General features: G+C 39.9%; 1 pseudogene; it reads right to left on the bottom strand.

The window, feature by feature from the left end:
• Nucleotides 1-1,096: 1,096 nt before the first annotated feature.
• LOC117562056 lies at nt 1,097-2,583 on the bottom strand (annotated as a pseudogene).
• Between the last annotated feature and the right edge of the window lie 6,133 nt (nt 2,584-8,716).

Genomic DNA, 8,716 nt, shown 5'->3' on the forward strand with positions numbered 1-8,716 from the left:
GCAGTTTGGTTATGAGTCTCCAGATGAGCCTATTGATGATGCACTTAAAAAAATGGGGGGGGGGGGCGCCATCTAAAATCTCGCCTAGGGCGGCAAATTGGTCAGGGCCGGCCCTGTCTTAATCATTACATTTGAACAGGAGTATTTCTCCATAAAATCCTATGTGTTCAACTTTCTTGCCTCGGAGAACACGCCTGCGATCTTAGTTGTATGTGTGTTCGGAGAGGAAAAACAATACATGTTATTTGTGAGACGGTTTTATCCAAAGCGACTTACATACTCAATACTGTGGACAACCCCCACAGGAGCAATTTGGGGTGAAGTGTCTTGCCCAGAAACAACGACATGCAGTGGGGTTTGAACCTGTGCTCCCCTGATCTGAACACCAACGCACTAGGCCACTGCGCCACACACCTCCCAAAAACACTTTCTGATTTGTCAATTTTCTCATCACTGGTTTTTATAGCTTGTAAACAATCTCAGGAGAGCATAATCACAAATGATAATAAAATATGAGGTTAGAAGGACACAAAGTCTTCTGTGCATCAATAAGTGACGGATCTGAGCTCAGTGGGGTCTGCGTTTAATTGATCATTTCAAAGCTGATCAAGTTAACACTGCAGTAAAGAGGTCAGCATAAAGCCTGAAGGAGACACTGATCAAAGTAAGCAGATAAATAGCTCTTTTAGTTGAAAGATGTGCACTAAAAGCACGAGCGACAAATGTTAAGAGTATTTATCTCCGCTGTCTGTATTTTATTTATAGTCACATTATATTTAATCAAATGAGTAATTGCAAAGTGAATAGCAAGTACATTTGCATTGGGTCATATAGGAACATTTAATTGTAGGCATGAGTATGCACTAACTTCCTTAAAGCAGATGTGTGTCTGTTTAGTTGAGGTTTAACTCAGTCATTTTAATTATTTTGACTCGGATCTCACACGCCATAACATTTGAAAATTCGATTGAATGGTCCTTTAAAAAAAAAAAAAATGTTCTCATCATCATTGAAAAATATATCGTGTTATTTTCTGTACCAGATAGGGAAGTCACATTCACCTTGATATAAAGTCATTTAATGGAAGAGGCAGATGTCATGTCGGAACACAGGTGCACTTTATTGAAATGGTTTAGTCAGTGTACAGGTTGCCTCCCCCGGCCTGGCATCCCATCATCAATGCCTGTCAGAACAATGCAGTTAACCAACATTTGGAATGACTCAAAAGAAAATAGAAAGATACAAAAAAAATGTAAGTCACCAGATGCAACAGCTGAACCCTGTTTTTAAAAAAAAAAACCTAGTTAAACATTACGGTGTCCTTCATCGTTAAGAGTTTAAAATCTTGAGTCACGTGCCAAAATAACTGAAGCCAAGCTAAAGAGATGGTCGTCCAGGCTCTGGAGGGTCAGAGTCTTCACCACAGATGTTTCAGTGACTTAGTACTCCTCCCCTTCTTCTCCTTCGTCCCCCACGCTGTCGGTGCCCACCTCCTCATAATCCTTCTCCAGGGCAGCCATATCCTCTGGCCTCCGAGAACTCTCCCTCCTCCATCCCCTCTCCAACGTACCAGTGAACGAAGGCCCTCTTGGCGTACATCAGGTCGAACTTGTGGTCCAGGCGAGCCCAGGCCTCTGCGATGGCGGTGGTGTTGCTCAGCATGCACATGGCCCTCTGCACCTTGGCCAGGTCTCCTCCAGGAACACGGGCTGGTAGTTGATGCCCACCAGTCCACAAACTGGATGGTGCGCTTGATTTTGATGGTGGCGATGGCAGAGTTGACATCTTTGGGCACCACATCACCACGGTACAGGAGGCAGCAGGCCATGTACTTGCCGTGGCGGGGGTCGCATTTCACCATCTGGTTGGTTGGCTCGAAACAGGCGTTGGTGATGTCAGCCACCGACAGCTGCTCATGGTAGGCCTTCTCTGCGGTGATAACTGGGGCGTAAGTGACCAGAGGGAAGTGGATACGAGGGTAAGGCTGGTTGGTCTGGAACTCAGTCAGATCCACATTCAAGGCACCATCGAAGCGCAGGGAGGCGGTGATGGAGGAGACGATCTGTCCAATCAGCCTGTTGAGGTTGGTGTAGGTAGGGCGCTCGATGTCCAGGTTCCTGCGGCAGATGTCGTAGATGGCCTCATTGTCCACCATGAAGGCACAGTCGGAGTGCTCCAGGGTGGTGTGGGTGGTCAGGATGGAGTTGTAGGGCTCCACCACAGCGGTGGACACCTGGGGGGCGGGGTAAACCGCAAACTCAAGCTTGGACTTCTTGCCGTAGTCGTCAGAGACGCTCCATCAGCAAGGAGGTGAAGCCAGAGCCGGTTCCTCCTCCAAAGGAGTGGAAGATCAGGAAACCCTGGAGCCCTGTGCAGTGGTCAGCCTGGAAATAAGGGATAATGGTTTTAAATGTTTTGCCATCAATCGAAATATGTTTTTATTTTAAAGGCTTCACTTGCAACATGTAATGAGATGAAGAGCTCACCAGTTTGCGAGTCCTGTCAGCGTCTATCGTTATTCCAACCCAGTTTAGATTTTGCTTCCGCATTACGCAAGAACGTAGCTCTACGCGATAGCGTCATAGCCTTCTTCTTCGGCTGTTATAGCAACCTGGCGTTACATCTCTATGGGCGGCAAATATGAATCTGACAAGCGAAATACCGTCCTTTTAAACGCCCATAATTATAATAATAAAATAGTGCTTCTTTGTCAATATGACTGACGACCACACTTATGCAGTGCTGAGGTAATGTTAATTCATCATTTAATATGAATTCCTGATGGATATAAGAGGGATACATTAGCAAACATCTGTATATATAGCCTATATAATGTTTCGTTTTTTTGTTTGTCATGTAACATATTAACGTTTTGACCTTCTGTTTAGGATGTAAAGGTATCTATTTAATATTTTATTTAATGTCTATTTTGTTATATAATACAACATATAACATTTGACATTAATAACATATAAACGTTTGTAAAATATAAAAATGAAATGTTGGGACATTTATAAAAATGTATTCCTTTACATAAAAGTGCTTTCCAGAGGTGTAAGAAGTGATAAGATCTTGTACTGTACTTGAGTAAAGGTACAAGTACCAGAGTGTAGAAATACTCAATACTTTTATTATATTGTGTTGTTTATATATATATATATATATGTATGTATGTGTGTGTGTGTACAAATGAATTAATATAAAGTGTATGTGAGTGTGTGTATAAATGAATGAATACATCTGTGTGTATACATGTGTGAGTACATATAAGTGTGTGTTTATATGTTTATAAATGTGTGTATATATATATAAAACAGTATCATTAAATAATGCTGTGTGTGTATAAATGAATGAATACATCTGTGTATATTTATGAATAAATACATGTGTGAGTACATATAAGTGTGTGTGTGTGTATATGAATAAATGTATATATAAAATAGTATCATTATATATATATATATATATATATATATATATAAAATAGTATCATTAAATAATGCTGTCAAATAAATGAAGTGCACAGTAATAGTCAAGGTTATATTCAATATTCTGCTGATATGATAAGATATTTAAAACGTCTTTTGTTTGTCCTGAAAACGACATTTGAGAATACACACAGGCTATTTATAGATGATAAAACACCAGTAATACAATTTCAGGAATCTTCGATATGGCTTTGATTACAGGATCGTTTACTTTCAGTCAACAAACAAACAGGATCGTTTACTTTCAGTCAACAAACAAACAGGATCGTTTACTTTCAGTCAACAAACAAACAGGATCGTTTACTTTCAGTCAACAAATCCTTTGGAAAGACAAAAAACAACTATTCATCCTGCTTTACCGCGACCGCTATAACAGCCGAAGAAGAAGGCTATGACGCTATCGCGTAGAGCTACGTTCTTGCGTAATGCGGAAGCAAAATCTAAACTGGGTTGGAATAACGATAGAGCGTCCGGGTGTGCCGTGGGATTTTGTGACAACCATACGTTATTATTGCAATATACAACTACACAAAAATAATTATTTTTTAATTTACTATATCAGTACTTTGTAGCTTTATATGTATGCAATCTGCGCGACTTGCGCGTCCACATCTCCACGTGCAGTGCTGCATAAACATGGCTGAGTCAGCGATAACTCTCGAGGGGTTAAGGTATGCCCATTATTTTGAGTTCGTCCGAAGAATAGACAGGAATGTGACGGTGAGGTGCAAACTGTGTCCAGGCCAGAAGCTGTTATCCACTGCTGGAAACACCACGTGGTCAAACCTCAACACACACCTGCAAAGAACACATGCTAAGGTGAAGCTACCGTACAAGCTATTTGTTGTTTGTTTATATCACGCAGTCTTTTCTTCTTCTGTCTTCCGGTTGTTGCCTGTTTTGAATGACGAATACACACTACCGCCGCCTGCTGGTAAGGAAAGTTATTGCCACTCACGCATGTGCAGTTCGTACGTGCTCGGCGAGTAAAATAACGAGTTACTTTATGTAGATAGTAACGAAGTAGTGTAATATATTACATTTTTTTTTAGTAACGACCCCATCTCTGGAGTTGGCGTTCTCTACTCTGATTTACATGAAGAACAACAGGAGGTCACGGCTCTCTGTTGAACAGGACTTGCGAGTGGCCCTCTCCTCAGTGCCACCAAGGATTAAAACATTCTGCGCGCCCCGACAGGCACATGTATCTCACTAATTTGTAAGTCGGCAAAATATTTACAATAGCACATGTTTCAATGCTGATTGCTGAAATGTTACATTTATAATTTGTAGTTCAGGACCATGGACAATGCAGCTTCCTTGCATTGACAGTTCTCTGTGCTGAATTTCTGCTGAGTTTCCTTTGCCTCATTTTGAATGTTGTGACCTGTCTGGTTTAAATGAGTGTGTTGCTGCTTTGATGAAGCCTAATTTGATACAGTTTCAAATTAATTTCTGAAATATTTCGTTAATAAATATTTCATGAGTAATATAGTTGTCTTTGTCACATTTTATTTGGCATTAGTAAATAATTATGCACATTTACAGATATTTCACATGATATGAGTGATAACACGTGTTATAAGGGCTATTTTGCACAATAGGTGTGCCTTGAGATTTTTACTTGTCCTTTGGTGTAACTTGGGCACAAAAAGTTTGGGAACCACTGCTGTAGATGATAGGAAAGGAGGTTTCAAACTTCCTTTATAACCTCCTTTAGCTTAGGAACCACTGGACCTCCCTCACCGAAAGGAGAGGAGAAAGTGCTGCCCCACAATGCCTTGCAGTCGCAGCATTTGCCACAGTCGGCCGTTCACGGAAACAAACGATTATGGCAGAGAAATAATATCATGAAAGTTACGTTGCTTATTAAGCATTTTAAAACGTATGTGGTAAGTTGCCAAAGTGCTTTGTTTTGAACGTTCATCAGTATTATAATCAAAAAGAGAAATATGAACGTTAGTTTTTACTGAAATGATCAAATAAAGTCAACATTTCACTGTCTTTACTGAGCTGTGTGGGGTTTGTTCAACTTTTAAAAGATGTTTGAATGGTGATATACACAGTGATAGATGTTAAGGACTAACGTTTATAATAAATACATTTGTATTGATTTTAAGATATTTTCATTCAATCATACGTATTGGGACCATTTGTATTAATGTGGACCTTTTTTATTTAAATTCCAACTTTGGTCATGAAGAATATGTTTCTCTGTTGTCCACGTTCATAAAGCATAAAGCAACAGCATCAGAGCACGGTGCAGAGTCTCTAGATGAGTTTACAGTAGTCCCTCGTTCTTATTGAACATCCATGTTGTAGTCCGCTGTATAGAAAACTGTAGTTTCCATGGTTACCCCACAGCAGCAGACGCACATTCAGGACGTCCACTGGAGCATCATAAACACGACGGATAGTGAAAGTGCAGTCGGATTCTCTAAAGTACCGCAGTCTCTTCTCCTAAATCCTTTTGAATTCTCCTATCCACTATCCCTTAACGTTTCAGTAATAGACGATAGGGTTAGAACTTAGGAGCTGATTTTTGGACTATTAGACTGCAGCCCTAGTGACTTTGTGCCGAGTCACGTGTTCCTGTCTGCCCCTCCCAAAACGAGCAACATCTCTCCTCCCTGCTGCAAAGCCCTGCCTTTCTGTAACGTTCATGGACAGGTCGTTATCTGATGCATTCTTCTAGCTCGCCGGCTTACAGTAATGCCCAGCCTTATGTCTTCCAAACCCACAAAGATGGGAAAACAGTTTTTCGCATACTGTTTTATACTGTATGCTTTTATTCCTATTAAACTGGAGAGAGAGAAATGCCCAGATGTCGATACAGTATCTTTGACTGTAGTTTAAAGCGATGAAAGTTCCGTTTTAACGGCCAATTTCAACCGTTATGATTTAAACTGCGCCAACTGTTTGGACTAAAGCTACCACAATTTAGGCACATAAACAGGATTTCAACGGCAAAAAATCTAATTACCGGTAGTTTTATTATTTATATAATTGTTTTGTTCGTCAGTACTCACCATTTTTGTAGGACTTTCCGACACTGAACAATCGGTTGATAGGAGCTGCCTATATTTATGATTTTCTGAGGGAGCGGAGACACAGCGGCGGTTTAAATGTCTTTCTGGCGCGAGCAAACGCTGGGCAGAGGTGCATTCAGGCACGGCTCGAAATATTCCAACGTTAGCTGTGTCATCTAAAATAACTGTTTTTAATTTTCGTTCTATTGAACTTCCAGAAACGTTTGAATTAAGATCAGCAATTATTGTTTCATCGTCTAAAAAAGTGTATTATATATTCACCCCATGCAAAGGTTTTAGGCTTCTATTTATGTCGGGCCTGAATTGGAAAAGGCATGAAAATATCACACACACATAGAGTTGCATTATTTTGTTTCTAATCTAAACAACACACAAGCTGAACATATCCCCATAATTTATAGAATATCAAAAGCTAAAACTACAAGTTTGTTTTCATTGTATTTTGAACCTGAAAGTTACTAGAATACACACAAACAATCTTATTTGTGATCTCTTAAGTTCGGAAGGCGAATGTAGGAGAAGCACTTTAAGGCAGCATTATTCAAATAAGGAAGCAGGCTCTCTCTTTATCTCATTCAATTCAATAGCTTTATTATTATAATAATAACAATAATAATTAATTACAGTTATTAGAGCGCTCTCCCAAATGCTCAAAGCGCTTCACATTACATATTACACTTTATTAGCATTACCATAGTTACATTACATACAGTATTGCTAAAGCTCTGTGTAGTTGCCACATCTACACAAATACATACATAAGAACAAACTGCTACATTTTTAACATAAGCAAGAACTTTTTATTTTTACAAGGAACACACATTCATTCAATTCATATAATACATGAATACAAAAATAAAATATAAAAAATATGTGAGACCTGGTGTTGCAGGTCAGTCCGATTCCCTCATACTGTGGCAGGCAGAGACAAACGAATGCAGTTTTCTTTGAGTAATATCTTTAGTTTTTCATTTTCTTTTTTAAATATTCGAGGATGCTTAGGTTTTGGAAATAATTTTTTCTGTACAGGTTCAAATGTTTGGCATTGTGTGAGGAAGTGCTGCTCTGTTTCCACAGCAGTTCCTTCACACTCAGGACCGTTTCTAGCTTTTTGGGGGCCCTATGCAAGATGCTGTTTGGGAGCCCTAGTCTTTACAGTTTTTTCACTACAATGGGGGAATTCCGAAGCCTTTAAGACTTTAGCTGCTAGCGAAAATTATGCCATTTAAAAACATAAACGACCGTCAGCTAATCGAACCGGCCCTTGACGACCGGCCGTTCTGTGATTCTCCAGATTCTACAGATGGCCAGTCCACGGAGGGTGGAAAATACATACCTGAAGTAAACAAAGACGTGCAACGGGAAGGTGTTCCCACGGGAAACAAAACTTAAAATATTAAATTAATCAATCTCATCTCTTAAAATTCACAAATTATTATGAACACAAACTTATAATTATGTATTCACATTTTTAACTCTGTTACATATGCACGTAACGAACAGAAGAGCGTAGGGCAGAATTAGGAGGGAATTCCGTCTCATAGCGTTTGTGCACCGTTTTTAAATGCTCTAAATTACCCTTCTTCGGTAAAGCGGTGAATTGGAATAAACAAAAAAATAATCATCCTCCCACTCGGAGTGAAAATGATTTAGTCAACTTTGTAACAACCATGGTGTTCCCGGTCAAAAATGACCGCCATAAAGAAAAGGAATTAGTAAATATCCGGATCGGATCAGATAAAACACACACACACACACACACACACACACACACACACACACACACACACATATACTCTAGATGTGTCCCCCCCCCTTATGTGCCCACCCCCCCATGTGAATCACACCTGGCACACGCAATACATGTTCAGTGTCTATTTTCATGTATACCAGTAGTTAAAACAGGACCGGTCAAATTTGACCGCGAACACCAAAGTAAGGGGGAAACGAAGACAATAGGAGGGTTAAAAAGAAATAGTGCAAGAACAGGAATACTATATCCAAAAAGAAAGTCTAACCCCTCGAGTGGAAAGAACCAGTGATATCTTCTTATAACATTAATAATAACTTACAGACTCACAACAGGAAATATCTCTGGGCTATTACCCCCTAATCCCACCAGGAGCGTCTGCGCTGCGCTGCTGCGTTTTTAGCGATCGCGGCCACTCTAGTCAATGG

The sequence above is a fragment of the Gymnodraco acuticeps genome, unplaced genomic scaffold, assembly GCF_902827175.1.
Source record: "Gymnodraco acuticeps unplaced genomic scaffold, fGymAcu1.1, whole genome shotgun sequence".
Taxonomy (NCBI): Eukaryota; Metazoa; Chordata; class Actinopteri; order Perciformes; family Bathydraconidae; genus Gymnodraco; species Gymnodraco acuticeps.